At 32.4% G+C, this 23,584-nt stretch overlaps 1 long non-coding RNA gene across 5 annotated transcripts in view; it reads right to left on the bottom strand.

Annotated features, from left to right (window-relative positions):
* Positions 1-23,584, bottom strand: part of LOC140686569 (uncharacterized) — a 464,075-nt gene that overhangs the window by 25,748 nt on the left and 414,743 nt on the right. Inside the window, exon 7 of one of the 5 annotated variants that reach the window (XR_012060406.1) lies at positions 7,903-8,224. The exons of 3 other annotated variants lie outside the window; for them this stretch is intronic. This is a non-coding gene — a long non-coding RNA (uncharacterized lncRNA). Of the gene's footprint in view, positions 1-7,902; positions 8,225-22,745; positions 22,791-23,584 lie in introns of those variants that run through there. One more of the 5 variants, XR_012060403.1, reaches the window with a different exon arrangement.

Raw genomic sequence — 23,584 nt, 5'->3', positions numbered from 1 at the left:
GTAAACTAGCTGACACAGATCTCTAAGAAATGCAGTTTCTAGAATTCTAGACCCAGCAACTCTGCAGAGTGTAGATTCAGAACTAAAATCCAATCATGGACACCAGTACACAGTCATGTCAGTAAGAAGAAAGTTGGCAAAATTGAAGGGGCAGAAAAATTGAAGGGGCACAGAGGATATTTGTATGTTACAAGATATAATCAACAGCCACAATGAAAGTCTATCCATTGATCACAAGATTACTGCCTCACTAACATTTCTTATGGACCAGGCTTGCAAGGACTGCTTACTGTTAGTCAGGAAGCAACATAAGCCAAACTTTATAAAGAGCAAGTGAGACTAGAATAACCTAGAAGAAATAAACCTTACAAGAGACGCTGTGCATGCTTTAAAGTTAACTTCAACTCTCCAAGTCCAATTTCTAGCACTGATGTTGGCATGTTTCACAGTTAAAATACAATGTACAACATGATACAATTCTCATTAAATACAAAGGAAAGGAAAGAAACTATTGAATCTTTTAGAAATATCAAGGATAAACTTGGAGGGAATCCAAGAGCTTCAAGGAACTGATTCTAGACACGAGATCCCAAAACAGTATATAGTATTCTGGACTTCTAGATAAGCATTCACTCAAAAAAGAACTCTTATCTCTTAAATTGTGAGCAATATGTACTAAGGTAGGAAAAAGAGTGATCGTTTTTTGTTGTTTTTTGGCTATGTTTTTTGTTTTGTTTTGTCTTGTTCTATATTTTTGCTTTTCTTCCATACTGATTAAAAAAACTTTCCAGTATAATTTCTGATTAAAAACAAAAGATAGCTCAACAACTTGACAGTAAGATTTCCATGGAGCAACAAGGCATGGTCTTCTCTGCATTTAACAAAGAAGCATCGGTTTCATTTACTGGATGCTGTGAGGTCCTAAATACAGGAGAACACCCTGTTCTTTTTTGCTCATTCACAAACCCCTGTTTATTTCAGTAACATACATTATAATGGACTTTTCTTTTCTGTCAGCCTTACTGGAATATAAGCTATGTATAGACAAATGTCTCCTCTCACTTGTTTAATAAAACAGTCTCCTCTCATCATCCAGCAGAATATCTAACATACCAAACAGTAGTATGTATTTGTTGAAACAAGCAGAATATCCACATATGCCATACTTAGTATATTAGAAAAAAGCTTAATAAAAATCTGAAATCTGTACACAGATTTATCAACATTTATACAAGAAAGAAAGAATAACTGTGGGAATTTAAAATTATAGAGATTAAAGTAACCACTAAGGACATTAGAAAAAACAAATCATAGAATGTGGCAGGTACTGACTGGATTATAAATGAAAACTGATGGATAATTTTACAAAATAGAAAGTTGCTGATGTAATATAATTTCTTATTGAAATGGAGGAAGGGCACCACAAAGGGAGCATCTAAAGATAAAAATTTAGCGAATTTCTATTGAGAGCACAAGTTCAATTTGATAATTTTAAAAATCTAATAGATCATCACTATTAAATACTCAGAGAACTGAGTCAAACAATCAATAGTCATTTGTTTCAGTTTTCTGCTGCTTGTTAGTATGGTCCAAGTAATAGGACCCCAAATTTGTAAATTGCAGTGATAGGAAAGCTGAAATCTGGAAAAAGAAAACAACAGCTGTTCCAATAAACCCATCTGGACATCAGTGTATTTCTGCAATAGATAAATGATTCAATGAAAGTCATGTAGAAAAATTTGAAACTATATTAGCTGTTTCAGGCCACTGTGATATAATTTAAGGTTTTCAACTTCAGTGAGCTAAGCTATATAGAGATGGTGCCTGTTTCATTAAATACAACTTCTTGCCAGGCATTCTTTGGTGCAAGCAAACACTTAAAACCACATTATATTACTTGTTCCAAAACATTCTGTTGCTTCTAAAAAATAGTTTGTCTAAACACCACATAGACTGTTCTCTGAAACAGAAGAAAAAGTAGTTTTAGAGATATTCAAGTACAGGAGGAAAAGAGACAGTAGAGTTAAACATATCATGATGGTGTCAATTAGCAGCTGTGTGAAATCGTGCCAGTTAACGTTTCTGAACCTTCCTCTCTATTTGTTAACATCCTTATAAAGTTACTATTAGAATTAGATAATACCCACATGCCTTGCATAGCAGGCACTTAATAAATGGTTTAACTATGTGAAGAAAATTTTACAGAAGTTTTAAAATTCTTTATTGTCCTATTTTTGAGGCAGTTTGGTTTTTCTTATAATTTGCTAATGTATTATTGATTGCTGAGCAATGAAGAAATGTACTAAAATGCAAAGGCAACTTGGTGGGTACTGCTTGCTGATGAACTCCATTAGAGACTACTAAAATACTGAAACCTACATTTCTAAAATCTAATGATTCACCGCCATATTAAAAAAAATTGGGTTTTACCACAAAGATAAGAAAACATTAAACCTCAACTCCTTCAAAGAAGTTACTGAGGCTTATTTTAATGTAACAGTGCCTAAAGTGCAATACTAGGTGCAACACAAATGAAGATAAGCTAGTGCCTATTTGGTTAAAAGCTATCTACCAACAGGTGTCATATGAACACTGAGGGAATTTTTTGGACCAATTACCACACGGATAATTTGTAAATTCCAAGTGGCATTAGATGTCATCACTAAAAGCCATTTTAAGTTCAATAAGATTAACCCAACCCAAGCAATTTTTGTACTCTTCATGCATATTTTTTCAGACTGGGAGATCACAGAAATGCTATATGTAATTGCCATGAAGATTTCAGCATGAGTGTTTTACATATCTTTCCTGGCAGCCTTGTAGACAAAACACAAAAACAGGCTATATGTATTTATAATTAAGTAAATATGTAATTTCAATAATTTTGCCTGGATCAGTATCAATCTGAGGGAAATTTTAGGCATGCTTTCAATTGATAATATGCAACATTTGTACAAATCATATTAATAAAGAAGTGTGTATGAATTATTGGCTCTCCCAGAGCTGGCAGAAGTATAGAATTCATGGAGTAAAACAGCTATGATTCATCTTTATTTTGTTAGGCTAGGGAAATGATTTAATAACAACCAAATAATTTAATAGATATTAAGTTAACATCTTCATAAAATTCTTCAATGACCATCAAGACTAACTTAGGTGGTATTTTTGTATGTTTCATGGTACATTTTATGCCTTTTTAAAATGATATAATTTATAATGCTTAATTATTGGTTATTATTTTAATATCTTTTTTCTTAAGTATGTCTCCTTGAGAACAAGAACTAGTTTACTTTTGTAAACTTTTGTTCAAATCTTAATCTGTCTGCCTAACCCAACAACCCCGTACATGGTAGGTACTTAATGTTTATTGATTAACTGTATATAATTTTAGACATAAGTCTTTTACATCTTATTATGCATACTCTAATATTAATCACCTCTCTCTGTTAGAACCTATAATAGGTTTTTAGAATTAAAAATACATGAAATTTTGTTTGTTTTTAAGGCTTTATCTTCTTGTGCTGATCATACATAAGTCTGCCGTGAAGACCATGTCTAAACTCAATAAAAATACATGAGGTCCATGAGATCTGTTCTTTGTATTTGAATATTTGCTAGAGTTCAGCATTAAAGTTGTCATATCCTGGAATTTTGTTTGTTGAGATGTTTTTGATTACTATCAATCTCCTTACTAGTAATCAGTCTGTTAATATTTTCTGTTTCTTCACGATTCAGTCTTGGTAGGTTCTGTGTTTCTGGGAATTTATCCATTTCTTCTTCTTTCAGATTGGTTGCCCAATTTATTGGTGTATAATTGTTCATAGCAGTCCCTTATAATTCTTTGTATTTCCATTGTGTCAGTTGTAATGTTTTCTTTCATTTGATTTTACTTGAGTTTTCTTTTCTCTTGTTGATGAATCTGCATAAGGTTAGTCAATTTTGTTTCTTTTCAAAGAACCAGTTCTTAGTTTCGTTGATAGTCTCAGTTGTCTTTTTAGTCTCTGTTTCTGTTCTGAAATAAGTTTTGGCTTAATTTGTTCTTCTTTTCCTTGTTCCTTGAGACTTTTCTTGTTTCTTGAGGTAGGCATTTATTGCTCTGATCTTCCCTTGTAGAACTTTTTTTTGCTGCATCCCATAAGATTTGGTATGGTGTTATTTCATTTGTCTCAAGTATTTTTTTATTTCCCTTTAAGCCGATTTATTCTTCTTTGACCAACTGATTTTTCAATAGCATGTTGTTTAATCTCCATATTAATTAATAGAGAGACATATTAACAAGATTTTAAGTGATTTATTTTCTGTTTTCACACATTCCCCTCAATGAACATCCTTTGAAACATTCTGAATTCTTATTCTCTAGTAAGTCTAATTGCTACTGTTTACCATATTAGAAATTTTCTTATTTATAACTATTTCACTGCATGTAATGCATTATTTTTCTCTACCATATTTTTATTCCTTATCTTTATATATATGGTAAGTTTTATCTTCAGATGCAATGGTAAAGTTGTAATGTCAAATGGATTAAATGTTTTCATAACCCTTGCTTGAGGCCAACTGCTTCATTGGCTGTCAAATTTTTAAATGAATGAAATAACAAAAAATAGTAGTTTTATTATTAATATTTTTGTTTCTGCATGAGAAGGATTATGTATAAGTATATTTGGGATTTTTAAAAATTTTAAATTGCTACAAAAATCCTAACTTACAATTACTCTGGCTAAAGACCAAGCACGTAGTAGAGTAAATATTTGTTAAATGAATACATTGAGAGTTCTTGAGGTTTTTTTTCCCATTTATCAGACAAAAGCAAAAAAAAAAAAATTACCCTGTCTCTAGATAATGAGACTGTGTAAGTAAGTGGATTAAAGCCCACATTGTGGCATTAGTCTATCTGGGTATAAATCTTTTCCTCATCAATTTCTTTAGGGGCATGTGCCATTGGGCACATGTCATTGAACATGTTACTAAGTTTTATATACTTGTTTTCTCTTAGAAAAAAAATACAGATAATAATAGTTCCTCACAGGTTATTAGTATTTTAAATATGTTAAATAATTAACTTTCCTAAGTACAGTGCCTAAGACATAGTAGTCACTACATAATTGTCTGCTGTTCATTTGACTTCTCAGAAAATAGTTACTTCAGAAACTAACAGATCTCACAGTAGTAACAGCAGTGAAAATATTTCCAAAATAATCAAATTTTACTTTTCACATTTAAGTATGCCAGTTGTAATGAAGAGTCCACCCCTTACCTTTTCTGCACATTGGGAAACCTAAGAAAAAGCTTCTGTGTTACCCTCTTTGGTGTGGATAGGAGATTCAAACCATACAAAACCCTGGCTGAGAGCAGAAATGCTAACTGTGGGCACATGGCCTAAGCGCAATAAAAAACCCCAAGTCTAGTCTCCTTATACCACTTTCTCAAGTAATACTCACCTCAGCTTGAGAGGCTCACTCCTTCTCTCCCCAGAAAACCCTTGTTATGTAAATAATACACCTTTTGGTACTTTCTTGCTGTATATGTGTGCATATGGCATTTTGAATCTCAACATCTGGAGCAAATTTGGGAAGGGCCTCCATCCTGCCTCTGCAGGGTAGCCAAACCACATACGGATAGAGGGTATTATCATTATTCTGTAAAAATTACAGAAATAAAGATTACCTAACAACTCTCAATGTATAGACAGAATGGTAAGTATGTTATCCTTTTTATCAGCAGCATTTTCCCCAGAATTTATTTTTCTACCTATTTTTGGTTCAGACTTCTCTTGCTAGCATGCTCTTTAAAAAAAAAAAAATCCAAATTTTCTGATCAATGTTTATTTTCTTTTTCTTGAACAATTCCTTTACACCTCTTCAAGAGAACGCTGCTTCTGTTCTCTTGAAACGCAACAGTGTTATGCATCCTTTCAGGCAGTTAGAGATAATACTCCACAAAGAGTTGAACATTAAAGAAACATTTATTCTTGATTTTCTGTGACACACTTGCACTATTAAATTTCTATAATAAATTAGAATTTTAAATAAATTCTATACTTCTCAATCATGTTCAATTTATGTCATAATTACTTGTGATCAAATAGGTTGCAGTTAGACTTTCATATATTACCAGCCATGTTTAATACATTTTCCTCAGCACCTATTTGTTGTTTTGCGCCATTAAATTTCACTTAGCAATTTGATTCCGTCTGACATGCAATGAATGAGGAAACTGAATGTTTAAGTAATTGCCAATAAGATGTTAACATGGATCTGGATATAGTTTTAGAAGATATGTTTCAGCTGTAGCTAAGTCTACATAATTCTGCCAGTCAGAATATTATGTGACAAAAGTGTTCATTTGTTCTAATTTTCTAGGGAGAGAAATGCATAACTGTTATTGCCATGGGCTATAGCAGTCTCTATTGTACCTTATCACTTAATTCCTAAGAAAGCTAAGAGCATAGTAATAATTTAATGGGAAAACTAAAGCCTTAAGTATTTATTTTTGTCTTTGATCCTTAACATATAAATATAACATGAAATGATCTAGCAACTGATATAAAGCTTAGAGAGTTTGAATGGAACAAATTGAAATGATACAAAACACTACACACACATAGAAAAATGAAGCAGCCACTCTGAACATGGAAGACTGAGTATGTATATCAGGTAGAATATATTCAGAAATTTTGTTACACATGTGTTATAATAAACACCTCAGTCTATATGCATTGACACTGGGACCCACAACCACTGTTCTATTACTTGAAATGGGGAATGTGCAAACTGCTTATTATTTGTGATAAATGACTTTTTTTTTTTTCACTTTACTCTGCGAGTGAAGACCTTGTATGTTTCTTTTCACTCATCATTTCCATCACTGTATTCATAATAAATTGTATCTTGGAGAACAAAATGAAGTAGGTAGAATTGGAAAAAAAAATTGTCTGGAGAATTGACCAGACCTTAGCAGGAGCCTATAAAATTATGTTAGCTTTGTATTTGTACATTTATGAAAGGCAACAGTACAAAGGAAAAGATGCTAGGAGGAAGAGGAAAGAAAAAAAGTAGATTTAGAAGTTAGGAAAGCTTAAATGATCCAGCAAGAATAATGTGTGAAAATGTTGAAAGTCCGATTGAGACTGGAAGCATTGATCAAAAATTAAAGCAAGAAGCTTGTACCACATGGGAAATGAAATATAAGCAAGTATTTTAGCCAGCCACAACAAGAGGCATAACTTACACCAGAGATCAGCAAGCTATGACCCACAATTCAAAGTGGACCATTGCTTATGGCCAGCAAGTTACAGTGGTTTTTACATCTTTAAATGGTTGGAAACAATGAAACAAAGAAGTCTACTTCATGATATGTGAACATAATGAGGTTTAAATTTCCAGGTCCATAAAAGTAATATTTTATTGGGAAACACCCCTACTCACTTGTTTATGTATCATGTAGAGCTGTTTTTACACTCTAAGAACAGATTTGAGTAGTTGCTCCCAAGACAATATGGCCCACAAAGCCTGAAGTATGTACTCTGGCCCTTTAAGAAAACATTTGCTGACATCTGTCCTAAGCCAGTGATGCCAAAGTGAGAGTTTTTATGTTTAGTTCTCCCACTACAAGATGCTAGACTTAGCAAGGTGGCTGTCAGCTACCATGTGACTTCTGGCTAGAGTGAAATTAGAGAGCAAAGCGATTTCAGACATACGGTTCTTTTGTTTCTAAGATATTAAAATTCCACATCATATTTTTTCTAAAGACTTTTTCCTTGTTTAAAGAGTCCTAAATATGAAAAAAAATCAATTCCATTATGTAAAATCACAATAATATCATCACAATTGAGAAAATGAATGTCTTAATATTTTAGTGGGTTATAACTTTTTTGATTTTCCTCATCAACTAAGACTCGCATTAAAAATAACAGAGCTTTCATATGTTTCTAAAAGAGTCAAAGAAAATATACCTGAGAAACTCTTTACTTCTTGACTGTGATTGATGTAAAGGTGAATTATGGTTTAAGTATCTCCTCTAAGATGGATAAGACATACAGTTTCTAAGAACTGGTTACTCTTTGAAAGTATTTTAAATCTCATAGAACAATAAGGAAAAACTGTAAAAGAAGTTCCAGAAAGTTTTTTGTTTAGCAGGCTTCGGTCCTATGCAGTTTAGCTGTGCATGATTTCCCCACAGCCTTTGCAGAAATGTTATTAACTTCAGAAAATTGTTTCTCCTCCTGCATGTTGAAAGAAAAAGCAATTTGAAATGTTTATTTTATGTTTGAAGTTTCTATTCATAAAGAAAAGGCAAAAATACTATTGTTGACTTCAATTTGTGGCTCAAACCACCAAAAGTGCACATTCATGCAATGATTTACTATAGTTTGGGTCTGATAAATAAAAGTAATCTCACTTTTTTTCATTCATAAATACAAATTGATGTAAAAGTTACTTTGCATTTCTGTGAACAGGAAGGAAGCCACTGTTATTTTCATTTTCACTGTGGTGGATAAAATACCTTATTCCTAGGTAGAGGTCAAGAGAACTATTACACCCTAATAGAATGTAGTAGAATTGAGATCTTGCTCATTCATGTTAAATGAACTGAGACCCATTGCTAATTACTAACTTTTGTGTACTGATACATAAACAAAGAAACTCTGCAATAAAGAAATGGTTGCAGTATTCTGCAAATGTCCTTTTAAGCACAGCTCTATGGATGGCAGGCTTGAATGGGTAACTGGATATGGTAAAACGGCTTATTATGCACTTTAATATGGTTTATTGGCTAATCAAGTTACATGCAGCTATAGAAACTATTGACTATCTCCCTTTGGTAAACTGCAAGCCCAAACACTTTCAATAAGGTAGTAAGTGTACATTTCTACATAAGATTTCTATTGCCTCAGGAACTGTACTTCCTTTGTAATGGCTCACACTCCACTGACCTGATTAAACTTCTAATTATACTGTATTGAATGTTTCTCTATAATGCTCACACACAAACAGAATCACACCCTTCTATGACTGCAGTTATTGGGATTGAAAAAGAGGAAAAACTTGAGAAACTCACCTTTTTCCCCCCAGAATTTATATTAACACAGCTAGATGTAATTTACTATAAAAACAAATAAAATAGAATTTAATGTGAGATATATGTATCTCAAGGCAAAGGAAAGTTTTCTTATACTGTTACCATACAACCTTCATAAGTTTAAGGACCTTATATTATATCATGTTGGAACCACAGCAATGAGAAAAGTCAGATTTTACTCTTTGGCTCTGCTTTAGATTGGTTACCATCTTAATTATTTTGTTAGTACCAATCATGTGTGATAAAAATTGCTAAACATTTGACTGAAATAGATTTTAAACTTCATCTAAGTGATATAGATAATTGTCACCAATATTTCTAAAGCACTGATTCAAAAGACATTAACAAAGTCAAGGATAAAAAATACATGATCATCTCAAAAGATTCAGACAAAGCATATGACAAAATTCAACATACATTTATGATAAAAAACTCTCAACAAAGTGGGTATAGGGGGAGTGTACTTCAATATAATAAAGGGCATATGTGTCAAAATCTAAAACTAACATCATCTCAGTAGCCAAAACTGAAAGCTTTTCCTCTAAGATCAGGAAAAAGACAAGAATGCTGTTCACAAATAAATGCAAAGATATCCTGTGCTCGTATATTGGAAGAATTAATACACTTAAAATGTTCCTACTACACACAGTAATCTACATACTCAGTGTAATCCCTATCAAAATTCCAATGGCATTTTTCTCAGAAGTAGGACAAACAATCATAAAATGTATACAAAACCACAAAAGACTCTGAATAGCCAAAGAAAGTTTCAGGAAAAATTAAAAAAAAAAAAGTTGGAGGCCTCATGTACCTTGATTTTAAACCATTTTATAAATGTACATTAATCAAAATAGTATGGTATGGTCATAATAACATTAAAAAGGATCCATGGAACAAATAGGGAACCCAGAAATAAACCACACATATGTGGTAAATTAATTTACAATAAAAGAGCCAAGAATACACAATGGAGAAAGGATGGTCTCTTTAATAAATGGTGCTGGGAAAACTGGACAGCCATATGGATCACTATTTCACACCATAAACAAAACCTCAAAATGCACTGAAGATTCGAACATAAGATCTGAAACCAGGAAACTTCTAGAAGAAAATATACATGAGCACTTCTTGACATTGGTCTTGGTAATGAGTTTTTTTTTTTTTTTTTATAGATTTGACACATAAAGCAAAGGCAACAAAAGCAAATAAGTGGGACTACAATGAAAAAAGAAATCTACATGTATGGTGATGAATACTACCTAAACTATGATGATCATTTCACAATATATACAAATATTGAATCATTATGTTGTTCTTATGAAATAAAACTAACATAATTTTGTATTTCAAATATATCTTAATAATAAGAAATGAAATCCTGCCATGTCAACAACATAGATGGACCTTGAAGCTTGAGGGTATTATGCTAAGTAAAATAAATTAGAGAAAGACAAACACCATATGATCCCACTTATAAATGAACTCTAAAAAAAAAAGCTCATAGATACTGAGAATAGTTGGATAATTGTTTTGAGGGGGAGAGGGGAGGTAAGTGTGAAGGAAGTCAAAGGTACAAACTTAATTATAAAATAAGTCACTGGGATGTAACAAAGCATAATAACTATAGCTAATAATACTGTACTGCATTTTTGGAAGTTGCTAAGAGAGTAAATCTTAAAATGGGACCTAATTAAACTTAAAAGCTTTTGCACAGCAAAGGAAACCATAAGCAAAACAAAAAGACACCTACAGAATGGGAGAAAATATTTGCAAAGTATGAGACTGACAAGGGCTTAATTTCCAGAATATATAAACAGCTCCATACAACTTAATAAGAAAAAAAATCAAACAACCCAATCCACAAATGGGCAGAAGACCTAAACAAACAATTCTCTAATGAAGACTTACAAATGGCCAATAGGCACATGTAAAAAATGCTCAATATTGCTAATTATCAGAGAAATGCAAATCAAAACTACCATGAGACATCACCTCACACCAGAGTGGCCATCATTCAGAAGTCCTCAAACAATAAAAGGAGAGGGTGTGGGGAAAAGGGAGCCCTCCTACACTGTTGGTGGGAATGTACTCTGGTGCAGCCATTATGGAAAACAGTACGGAGATCCTCAAAAGATTAAAGATAGATTTACCATATAATCCAGCAATCCCACTCTTGGGTATATATCTGGATGGAACCTTAATTCAAAAAGACACCTGCACCCCAATGTTCACAGCACCACTATTTACAATAGCCAAGAGATGGAAACAACCTAAATGTCCATCAACAGATGACTGGATGAAGAAGCTGTGGTATATTTATACAATGGAATACTACTCAACCATAAAAAATAATAAAATAATGCCATTTGCAGCAACATGGATGGACCTGGAGAATGTCATTCTGAGTGAAGTAAGCCAGAAAGAGAAAGAAAAATACCATATGATAGCACTTATATGTGGAATTTAAAAAAAGGACAAATATATTTATGAAACAGAAACAGACTCACAGACATAGAAAACAAACTTATGGTTACCAGCGGGGGAAGGGGGGTAGCAAGGGATAAATTGGGTCTTCTAGATTTGAAGATACTAACTACTATATATAAAATAGATAAGCAACAAGTTTATACTGTATAGTACAGGGAACTATATTCAATATCTTGTAGTAACTTATGGTGAAAAAGAATAAGAAAACAAATAAATGTATGTTCCTATATGACTGAAGTACTGTGCTATACACCAGAAATCGATACATTATAAACTGACTATACTTCAATAAAAAATATATTTTAAAAAGTCCTCATCATAAAAAATACTATTGTAACTATGTTTGGTGATAGATGTTAACTAGACTTATTGTGGTGATTATTTCACAATATATACAAATATCAAATCACTGTTGTATACATAAAGCAATATATGTTGTATGTCAGTTATACCTCAGTAAGAAAATCACTGAAGACTAAATCCCTGTAGTCATAGGGCCTAGTATATAATTAAAGGGGAAACATTTTCTAGAACCCATGAGAAAATTAATCAAAATATTAGGAAATGGATTGACTATGTTGAATTCTTTATAAAAGCTCTAACTATTCATATTGCAGATGAATAACTAAAGATAGCTATAAATCAATGTTGCTATGTGGATATAAAGATAAATTCTCATAAGGTAGAATGTAGCTGTATATATATATATATATATAAATGTATAAATATTTATTAATACTTTAAGCTGACCTGTTTTTATAACTGGACTTCATTATCCTCCATAGTATATAATACATGGCCCATTTCTAATACATGTAATTGTGAAAGAACAAATCTGATATTGCAGTAGATTTAAAATACCTGGGTTTGAATCTCAGCTATTCCACATTCAATTAACTAACTTTATAAATTTTGAGATGAATGATTAAGTCATTATGATGAGTTACTATTAAATATTGTCTAAACAAAATGATAGTCAGTGAATCATTCTTATATTTTCTTGTTTTTATTTGGGTAATTTGTATTTTTTTGGCCTTTGTGATTTCCATAGTTATTTTTTATGACTTCTTGGTATGTAAAATATGTTCCTGTGACCATATCTACTTTTTTTTGCCTATTTACTACAACTACAAATATGAATATGGGAATTATTCCTTGTTTAAAAACACATTTTATAAAATATAATTTCATTATTACAAGTTAATTTTGATATCATTATGAAATATGTCAATTCTATACTTTTTAATTTTGAATTTTAAAAATAAAAAAAAATACCCTAAAAGAACTTGAAAGGTATACCCAAGTCAATATTAGGCTAAATTAATTTTCTAAACTTTTTAGGCCTAAAAGTTTTATTACTTTTTTCAGATTATAAATTTTATATTCCTCAGTTAAATGGCTTAGATATACTATACTACATAATGTGGCAAGGAGCAAGAAAAAATGAGCTGTAGTTACCTTTTCTAGTAACAAACAAAGATACCATTTTGGATGTTTTCTCACAGTATTATTTTCTATTATTTTTCTCTTCGTGTAAAATATTTTTTTCCAAAATAAGCTTGAAGTTTTTGTTTCCATATAGACACTATGTTCATAAAATCAAAAGCTATATTAAAAAAACAACTATTTTAAATACTGAATGTAGGATATCTTAAACCAGAAATATATATAAAGCAAAAGTAAACGTAAGAAGATGGTAAAAGATTATACATGAAAACATCTGTAAACATTTCACCCTTACTGTTCTGAAATTGTTTATTCCCCTAAGAACACTTGCAGATGCATACAAATGTAATCAGTCACTATGATCCATCTTTCAGCTAAGCTCTGCACTCCTTGGTGCATCAACAGTTCATGCCAGAACAGGCTATCAGCCTCAGTTTCTTCATAACTGCTTAAACTGTGTGAGAGTCAGTGGCAATTTAGTTTTTCATACTGAGCGTACCCAGAAAGTAGCCCAAATTCTCAACCTTCAGAAATATGCTTTCCCTTATTCTGATTTTGAAGTTATTTACATGACTCCTATCATTCAAAGAATAGTTTATCTGTTGTTTCTGTTCTCAAAAAAAAAAAAAAAAAAAGCACTCCAAAATACTTCAGGAATAGTACCACAGGAATGTGAGCCAGAGTACTGCAACTCTTTGTTAGAAACAGTCGTCAGACTTAAGAGTATTACAGTGAATATGTGATGTATAAATAGTGGCCAGATGCAGACCACAATGAGCAGATCTACTTTACTAAGCATAATTTAAGCCAACTCTTTTGGGATTAGAAGAGTAAGCCCAGACACAAAAAACCAAACAGCCAGATAATCCTCCCTTGGTCACAAGTTTATAAAGCAGTTATCATTATCATTTCCTGTTGTTTAGTCTGGATAGATTGCAAGTTGTATTAATCTCTCCAGCGTTTTGTAAGTTTATCAGTGTTTTTTGAATGGAGAATTTTCATTTGTAAAATCTTTCTGTACACTGTGAACTTGCCTCTGTGATGATAACGTCCAGTTCCACTGGGTTATTTTCCCAAAATGTATATACTGAATTCTTTGGCAAAAAAGGAGATAGATGAAAGGATTTAAATGAAACAGATGCCAGGAGTAAGATGATCAGTAAGATAGTAACTCTCCTCCCTGCGTTTCTGACTAGCCTATTTTTTGTCTAATAAAGAACACTGTGTCCTGCTCAGACCTTCTAGATACAGTAGAATCCCAAGATTTTTTCAGCATTTCTCTCTCTGTGTGTCAGTGTGTGCATAAGAAATTTATCTTCAGACTCTTCAGGATTTTTTCACCTCTTTCTTAGAGTTGACAGTAGTTGACTATCTTAAATACTATCACTCTAGACAGTGGGGAATAAAATCCCAGTTTTCTCTAGACAGTATCCTTTATGCCAGTTGTCCTAGTATAATTATTAAAACATCTCATTTCACTTTTGAAGTAGCCTAGTTTGTAAAATAAATTATGAAGTATCTAGGGTTCTAAGCAATTAGAGATTGGCCCAGCTTCTCTGAAGTCTCTCATTTGTTAAGAATCAAAGTCATCTTGAAATCTGAGTTAGAAGAGACCCTAAGCAACATCTAATTTAACCATATGTCTGATATTTAAATCTCCACTTTATCTTGGTAACATGACAATTTATTAAGAAAACAATATTACTCAGAGACAAAACTTACAGAATGCAAACATTAAATAGATGTTTTTGACAACCAGATAAAACTTGAAAATAAAATCCCTTTATTTTTATATATTTTTGTTATTGCTTGAATGTATAACAAACTTGGAGAATTTCCTTTGTTTTTCCAGTATGAGCATTATGCAGCTTATTGGCACTACACTAATACTTGCATAATATATTTGTAAGTGAAGTCATAAAAATGTACCTATTAAAATTGCTGAGCTCAATATTAGTATGGAGATTGGAGATAGAGGAATACATAGAACAGACAGGTCTTGGCACTCATGGAGCTTGAATTCCATAGAAGGAGGAAGCATAAAATGAGCAAGTGAACAAATGAGAGGTGAAGATTTTTTAAATCTAGACATAGACTAAAAATGTTCTGAAGGCTTTAATTTAGGAGCATACACAATATTTTTGAAGGAATAATAAAGTAATTAGTAAATGATATGGAGAAAGGAGAGAAAATTATTTTTTCAACATACTATTTACTCTCCTTTATCTTATTTCAAAGTAAATCAACAAAAGAAGCTTCCTTGTCTTACAAGTTAAGTATCTCATGAGAAGCTGCAATCAAAAAAGCCTTTACTGATATCCACAGAGTACCATTTGTACTATATTCTATTTTTATTTTTCTTGTTAAAAATCTTTAAAAATGAAGCCTTGTAGAAAGAAAAACAATTGAATATGAGATTGTTAGACATGCTTTTTTCTTTCTTGAACCTCTCTTCCCCTCTATTTTTTTTTTCAAATTTATACTGAATCCTTTTTTTTTTTTTTTCAAATTTATACTGAATCCTTTCTTTGAAAAGTATATTCTAGGCCAGCTGTTGCCAGGCATAAATGTCTCCACCTCCATGGCTGGACTTGTCCCACGGGCTTCACACTCAACTGCATATTGGGGTCAATTTATTTCACGGTTTCTACTGTCATATGTGTTTGAGAGAAAGTGAAAATGTTTATTGAATTGCTTAATGGTTATGTTTAGCAAATTTGTTTGCCAGTATGCTATGTTACTCTATATGCCAATCGGGAATCCCCTTTACAATCTAAGGTGCCCTGTCTTCATCTTTATCCTCAGAATACACCTAGGCTAAGTTCCAGGTCTTTTTTTATAACCTTAGGGGATGTTTTCTCCTTAAAATTATTTCACTATTCTTCTAAATGAGGAGATAGTTATTGTTTTGAATAAATGAATATCTGTAACAAATTCAATATTCTTAGAGATATCTGATATGGGCTTAATTGGGCTCTCCTGCAGGCTACAGGATAATTAGTTGAATACGATGGTTTAGTAAGCCTTGACTTCTCTGCTCGGTTAAATTAATAACTACTGGTGGTTCACTAGCAGGATTTCCAAAAGATGGTGAGAATTTTCTCAGTAATATAGCAAGGCAAAATTTTGTTCACCTGTGGGCTGCTTTCCATAGGTATCAGAATTCAAATAGATATACTTAACTCTAGAAAAAAATGGAATAGAAAGCTTAGCAAATTCAGCTTGATAACTTCTTTGAGAAAGGTTTATGAAGAGAAACATTGTGGTAACATGTGGAACCATACTTTACTAGGAGCTTACAGTAATGCTGCTGATTACTTATCCCTTCAAGAGAAGTGACTCCTAAAAATGAAGATTGCTTCACACTCATGATTAAAGCACACACTCTGGTTATGGGTAAAGTATGAGCCACTTATCCTTGCATAATTCAGAGCTTCACAACTCCAAACTGCATGAGCACCACTGGAAACCAAAACAATAAATAAATAAAAGCTTTTGTCTGCATTTTATGGAAAGAGATCAAAATGACAGAGTTAGCTCTAATCTCAATAACCATTTTATCTCCCAGTTTTTCTCTTGAATGCAATATAGGCCTCAGAAGTAGACAAAGAGGCACAAAAGCAGTGGTTATGTTATATAATTACAACTGAAAGGCATTTGAAGTTCATTAAGAAAATTTATATTTTTACACAGGTAGAAACCTTACATCAGAGATGGTAGATTTTTTTCAGAAACATTGTTCTCCCTGCTCAAAATATCTCAACCTTCATAGTTAGAAACTATTTGGCTAGCTGGTATTTTTAACCAGATTAATACTATTATTTTTACAAATGAGTGTGCATATCTTTTAGTTTACATGTACTTTAACAAATACAGGAATATAACTTATATCTTAAATACTCATTAATTTCACCAGAGTAATGCCCAGTGGCTTACACTGGCATTCCTATTAATGACATATAGACTCAAGACTTTTTCTTATGTAGCATAGCAAGTTACTCCTAAATCCAGAATCTTTCTCTCCGTCTATTATCTGTTTTTCCAGTGTTTAAACTGTTCAAACTAGAGAAAACTAAACATAAGTATATTTTTCTTGATTGAAGTGCCCATCAACAATAAGAAAACTCAAAAATAACAAAGAGGGTTTTTTTTAATATAGCATTCAGTTAGATATTTATTAAATTATAGGCGCATGTTCATTATCAATCTGTGCATATATGGAGCTTGTAAATTAAGTATAAATAATGTAAGGTCTACTTCAAGTAGATAAAAAAATGTAATTTAAAATTCCTCATAACCTCATTGAAATGAGAGAAAACAGTTTAAATAAAGGGGTGTGTGTGTCTGTCTGTAAGCAAAAGAAGAATTGCCAAAACAAAGAGATAATATCAATTGAAGGGGTTGTATATTTTTTCTGTAAAGTAGAAAGTGAAAAATCAGGGGGATAGATAAATCAGGAAGAAAGCAAAAAACAATTGAGACCTTCTCTTAAGGGGAATCATATACTTCTAAACAGAGACTAGGAAACAAAGTTGGAATCAAGTATTACAAAAACCACAAAGGTGCTTTTTGGGGGGAACTTCCAGAAAATCAGAAAGGGTTCTTTAAATCTACTCCCCACCTCCACCATGAAAGTTTGCAAACTGGCAAACATTGTCAAAATCTAATGTTTCAGAACTCTGCAAATAACCAGTTTACAACAATGTGAGGAGTGTTCTTTTCAAGAAAAATGGCTGAATTTTGGTAAATAAATTGTCCTATTCCAATTGCCCTCTTCTTAGCATCATGATAGCCTTAAAAACCAGCAATCTTGAAACATTTGTGGTTGTGAAGATCAACAGGCTAACAGCCACTAGTGGGAGAAGATGGGGTTGTAGTCTTTTAAAAAACAAACAAACAAAACATACTCAGAGAAATATCACTGTTTGGCCTTTCTGAAATATCCCTACAAAAGCCACTTCCACAGCACTTGTCTTTATTTGACTTGACTCAGACCTTACTCAGTGAGGAAATCCTGATCCCTAGTGTATATGTCAAAAACAATCAACACTAGTTGTTTTAAAGTGGCTATATTATGTGATGCAGACAAGAAGCTGGCCAAAAATCTTAAAAGGAAAATCTGAAGAATGAGATATCCATGGGGAGCTTTGAAAGTACTGACATATTCCTGGGAACGTAGAGGTTTATGCTTATAAGCAGGTCTATGTGCATGCCTAGGAAAGTCCTTAGAAGGTCCTAACCTCTAGTCCCTGACTGACCATGGGGCTCTGTATGCATATAAAGTGAAACCTAAAGTGGAGTTGTAAAGTTCATGCCAAATCTCTAACACAACAGCACACATGCAGGAAACCTCAGCAAAATTTGGGAGTCTTACTGATTCAAGAAATATAACAAAATCTATTGGTTGACCACTAAACTAGCTGAGTATGGACTTCTATGCTTGCCCATAACAAAATAATACAGAATTATTCCAGGAGAGTCACTATACAAATTAACAATAATGTCAACAACATGAAAAAACCCTGGGGAGAATGGAATCTGATTTTGGAGAACCACATTACATTATTTAAAATAACTAGTATTCAACAAAAAATTATGAGACATAGAAATAAACAAAAATGTTTGGTCCATACATGAGAAGAAAAAAATTCAATAGAAATGGTCTCTAGTGGGCCCAGATGCTGAACTTACTAAACAGGATTTTTAAAAAGTATTATGAACACGTTCAAAGAACAAAAAGTACCATATCTAAAGAATTAAAGGAAAATATGGCAATGAATTCACCAAATAGAAAATATCAATAAAGACAGACAATGAAAAATGAATCAAAAAGTTTTCCAAAGTTAAAAAGTAAAATACTGAAATGAAAAAAAAATTATTAGAGGACTCAGTAGCAAATCTGAGGTAGAAAAACAAAAATTAGCTAACCTGAAGATGGGCAATTGAGATTACCCAGTAGGAGAAATAGGAATGAAGAAAAATAAACAGTACCTCAGAGACCTATGAGACATGTTATTAGTTTCTTTAAACTGCCATAAAAAAATGACAAACTTGATGGCTTAATATGACAGAAAATTATTCTCACATATCTGGAGGCCAAAGTCCAAATCAAGGTATTATCAAGATTATATTCCCTTCAGAGTGTAAGACAGAATCCATTGTTTGTCTCTTCAAGCTGCTGGTATCTACTGGCATTCCTTAAGCTGCACTGCTCTGATATCTGTGCCTACCATCGTATTGCCTCCTTCTCTTCTATCTGTTCTACTCCTGTATTTCTTAAAGAACACTTGTAATTGGATATATGGTCCACTTATATAGCTCAGGATGATGTCATCTCTAAAATCTTCAACTTAATTTGATCTGCAAAGACCTTTTTGTCCAAATAAGGTAACATTCACTGGCTTCAATGATTTGACATGGCTTTCTTCGAGGGGGTACCATATTTTCAGCCCAACACAGAGATCATCAAGCATAAGAACATACACAAAATGGGAGTCCAAGAAGGAGAGGAGAGACAGAAGGGGCACAAAGAATACTGGAACAATTAATGGACCAATATTCAACAAATCTGATAAAAAGAAAAAAACAGCTTTAATATTCATATCCAGGAGACTCAACAAGCTCTAAGTAGGTTAAATGTAAGGCAAGCTACCACTAGATACATTATAGTCAAATTGTCAAAGACCAGAACAAAGGGAGAATCTTGATAGCAGCTGAAGAAAAAATTATTCATCGTGTACAAGAAGTCCTCAATAAGTCCATCAATTGACTTCTCATAAGTAATTGAAGATACCAGAAAAAAGCTATATGATCTAATCAAAAGGCTGAAAGAAAAAAGTCAACAAAAAATCTATACCCAACAAAATTATTCTTCAAAATGAAGAATATACAAAGGATGATAGAGACTACTATGAATAACTATATGCCAACAAATTTGATAACCTAGAAGAAATGGATACATTTACAGAAATAAACAATCACAAAGACCGAATCATGAAGAATTAGAATGCATGAATAGACTGATTACTAGTAAGGCAATTAAATCGCTAATCAAAAATCTCTCAAAGAACAAATGTCCAGGACCAAATGGCTTCATTGGTGAATTCTACCAAATATTCAAAAAGGAGTTAATAACAATCCTTTTCAAACTTCCAAAAAATAGAAGAGGAAACACCTCTAAACTTATTTTATGAGGCCAGCATTACTCTGATACTAAAAGCAGATAAGGAACACACATACAGACACAAATTATAGGCCAATCTCTCTGATGAACCTACAAGAAAAAAAGCCTGAATAATATATTAGCAACCCAAATTCAACAGTACATTAAAAAATAATATACTGTAATCAAGAAGGATTTATTCTAGGAACACAAAGAAGATTCAATACCTGCTAATCAATGTGAAATGACTGAAATTAAAGTACACTAGACAGTAACTTGAATGCACATGAAAAAATAAAGAATACTGGTGAAGTTGGATAGGTAAATATAATATTATAAACGTATTTTTATACAATCCAGTGAGACTCTTCAGATTTACTGTTGTATATACACTAATTTTTTTGTGCATATATAATTCAATAAAATTTTATCCCAGGAGTAGCTTTATGACACTACCACCACAATCAAGATATGCCACTGTATTATCACTTTGACACTCCCAAGTACTACCTTATATAGTTAGAACCAGTCCCTACCCTAAACCCCATTGTTTTCATTAATTTATTTTTACATCATTTTAGGTACACAGCATTTTGACTGCAATGTAGAGAGAGGTCCCATTTACCCAGTCTCCATACATGTACAACCTCCCCCACTGTCAATATCCCACATCAGAGTGAAATTTTTGTTACAACTGATGAACCTACATCGACACATCATTGTGACCCAAGTCCATAGTTTACATTAAGATTCACCCTTGGAGTTGCGTACTCTGTGGGTTTTAACAAGTATATAATGACATGGATCCACAATTGTAGTATACAGAGGAGTTTCACTGCCTTAAAATACTTTGTGTCTACCTATTCATACATCCTAGTCCCTGACAACCACTAAACCTTTTTTTTTTAGAATATCATATGGTTGAAGTCATACTGTATGTAGCCTGTTCAGATTGGCTCCTATCACTTAGTAATATATACTGCTAGTTTATTCATGTTTATTTTCATAGCTTGATCATTTCTTTTTGCTGCTGAATAATATTCCATTGTCTGTATGTACCACAGTGTGTATGTGTGTGTGTGTATATATATATATATATATCATTCACTGCCTTGTTTCTAAACTTCCAAGTTTTATCACTTGTGATTAAAACTCTATAAACATCCATGTGCAGACTTTTTTTGTGTGTGGACATAGCTTTTAACTTATTTGTGCAAATACCAAGGACAATTATTGCTAAATCACATGATGAGAGTATATTTAGTTTTGTTAAGAAACCACCAAACTGTTTTCCAAGGTGGCTGTACTATTTTGCTTTCCCACCAGCAACAGAGTTCCTGTGGCTCCATATACTTAATAGCATTTGGTGTTTTCCGTGTTTTGGATTTTGGGTTTTAAAATAGATGTGTATGATAGTAATGTTTTGACTTACAATTCGCTAATGACATACCACGTTGAACACTTTTCATAGGCTTATTTGTCATCTGTGGCTCTTTGGTGACATATCTGATCAGATCATTTGCCCATTATTTTATTTTAAGTTTTTCATTTTCTTATGGTTAAGTTTTAAGATTTCTTTGTATATTTCAGATTAACATTTTTTATCATATATGTGTTTTACTATTTTTAGACTATGGCTTATTTTATCATTCTCTTGATGTTGTCTTTATAGACAAAAGTTTTTAATAATAAAGTCCAGCTCACTGACTCTTTCTTTTATGGACTGACACTTTGGTATTGTATCTAGAGTCATCACCCTATCCAAAGTCACAAAGTCATCTAGGTTTTCTCCTATGGTATCTTCTATGAGTTTTATAGCTTTGAATTTTTCATTTAGGTCTGTGATCCATTCTGAGTTAATTTTGTGAAGAACATAAGGTTTGTGCCAAGATTCATATTTTTGCATGTGGATGTCCAATTGTTTCAGCACCATTTGTTGAAGAGTATTTTTTCTCCATTATAGTATCTCTCCTTTGTCAAAATCAGTTGATTATACTTACATGGGTCTATTTCTGTGCTCTGTATTATGTTCCACTGATCTTTTGTCTATATTTCCACCAATACCACACTGTCTTGATTACTGGAGCCTTACAGTATGTCTTGCTGTTCAGCAGTGTCAGTCATGTGACTTTATTCTACCTCAGTATTGGTTTTTTTGCTCTCCTTGTAAACTTCAGAATCTGTTCATATCCACCAAATAACTTGCTGAGATTTTGATTGTGAGTGCACTGAATTTGTAGATAAAGATGGGAAAGAACTGACATCTTGCCAATACTGATCTTCCTCTGCATGAACATGGAATATCTTGCCGTTTATTTAGTTCTTTAATTTCACTTATCAAAGTTTTATAGTTTTCCTCATATGGGTCAATATATACATATATGTTAGATTTATACCCAAGTATTTCAATTTGGTGGGTGCTAATGTAAATGGAATTGGTTTTGATTTCAAAGTCCACTTGTTCATCATTGGTACATAGAAAAGTGATTGACTTTTGTTAGCCTTCTATCCTGAAAACTTGCTATAATTACTTACTAGTTTCAGCAGAGGTTGTTTTTTTTTTTTTTTTTCCTGGTCTGTTATTTTGGACTTTCTATGCAGACAATCATGTGATCTGAAAACAAAAAAAAATTTACCTTATACTTTCTTTCTTTTTTTGGCTTATTGCATTAGCTACGCCTTCTAGTTCAATGTTGTAAAACAGTATGAGAGAGACATCTGCTTATTTGTGATTTTACTGTAAAAGCTTCACATTTTTAACTCAAGTATAATATTAACTGTACATTTTTGTAGATATTCTTTATCAACTTGACATTGTTCCTCTTTATTCCTAGTTTGCTGAGAGTTTTTAATCACAAATGCGTGTTAGGTTTTACCAAATAATTTTTCTACATTTTGATATAATCATGAGACTCCTCTTCTGTATCCTGTTGATATTATGATTTATGTTAATTGATTTTCAAGTGTTGAACTAGCCTTGAATTTCTGAGATAAATCCCATTTGGTTGTGGTGTAAAATTCTTTTTATAACTTGTTGAATTCAATTTGTTAATATTTTGTTGAGGGTATTTAAGTTCATGAGAGATATGGTCTGGAGTTTTCATCTAATACCTTTGTCATTTTTTGGTATTAAAGTAGTGCTAATTGCATACAGTGAGTTAGAAAGTATTGTCTATTCAAATTGTCTGTTTCTTCTTATGTGAGTTTTGGCAGCTTGTGGCTTTCAAGCAATTGGTCCATTTCATCTAGGTTAAAAATTTGTGAGCAGAGAGTCATTTATAATATTCATGTATTATCATTTTATTGTGCATGGGATTTATTGTGATGTCTCCCCTATATAGTAATAGTGAGGATGATTTATATCTTTTATCTTTTTTCTTAGTTTTTCTGGTTAGAGTCTTATTGATT

Source organism: Vicugna pacos, chromosome 2 (assembly GCF_048564905.1).
Source record: "Vicugna pacos chromosome 2, VicPac4, whole genome shotgun sequence".
Classification (NCBI taxonomy): Eukaryota; Metazoa; Chordata; class Mammalia; order Artiodactyla; family Camelidae; genus Vicugna; species Vicugna pacos.
This window is presented reverse-complemented; position numbering and strand designations above follow the sequence as displayed.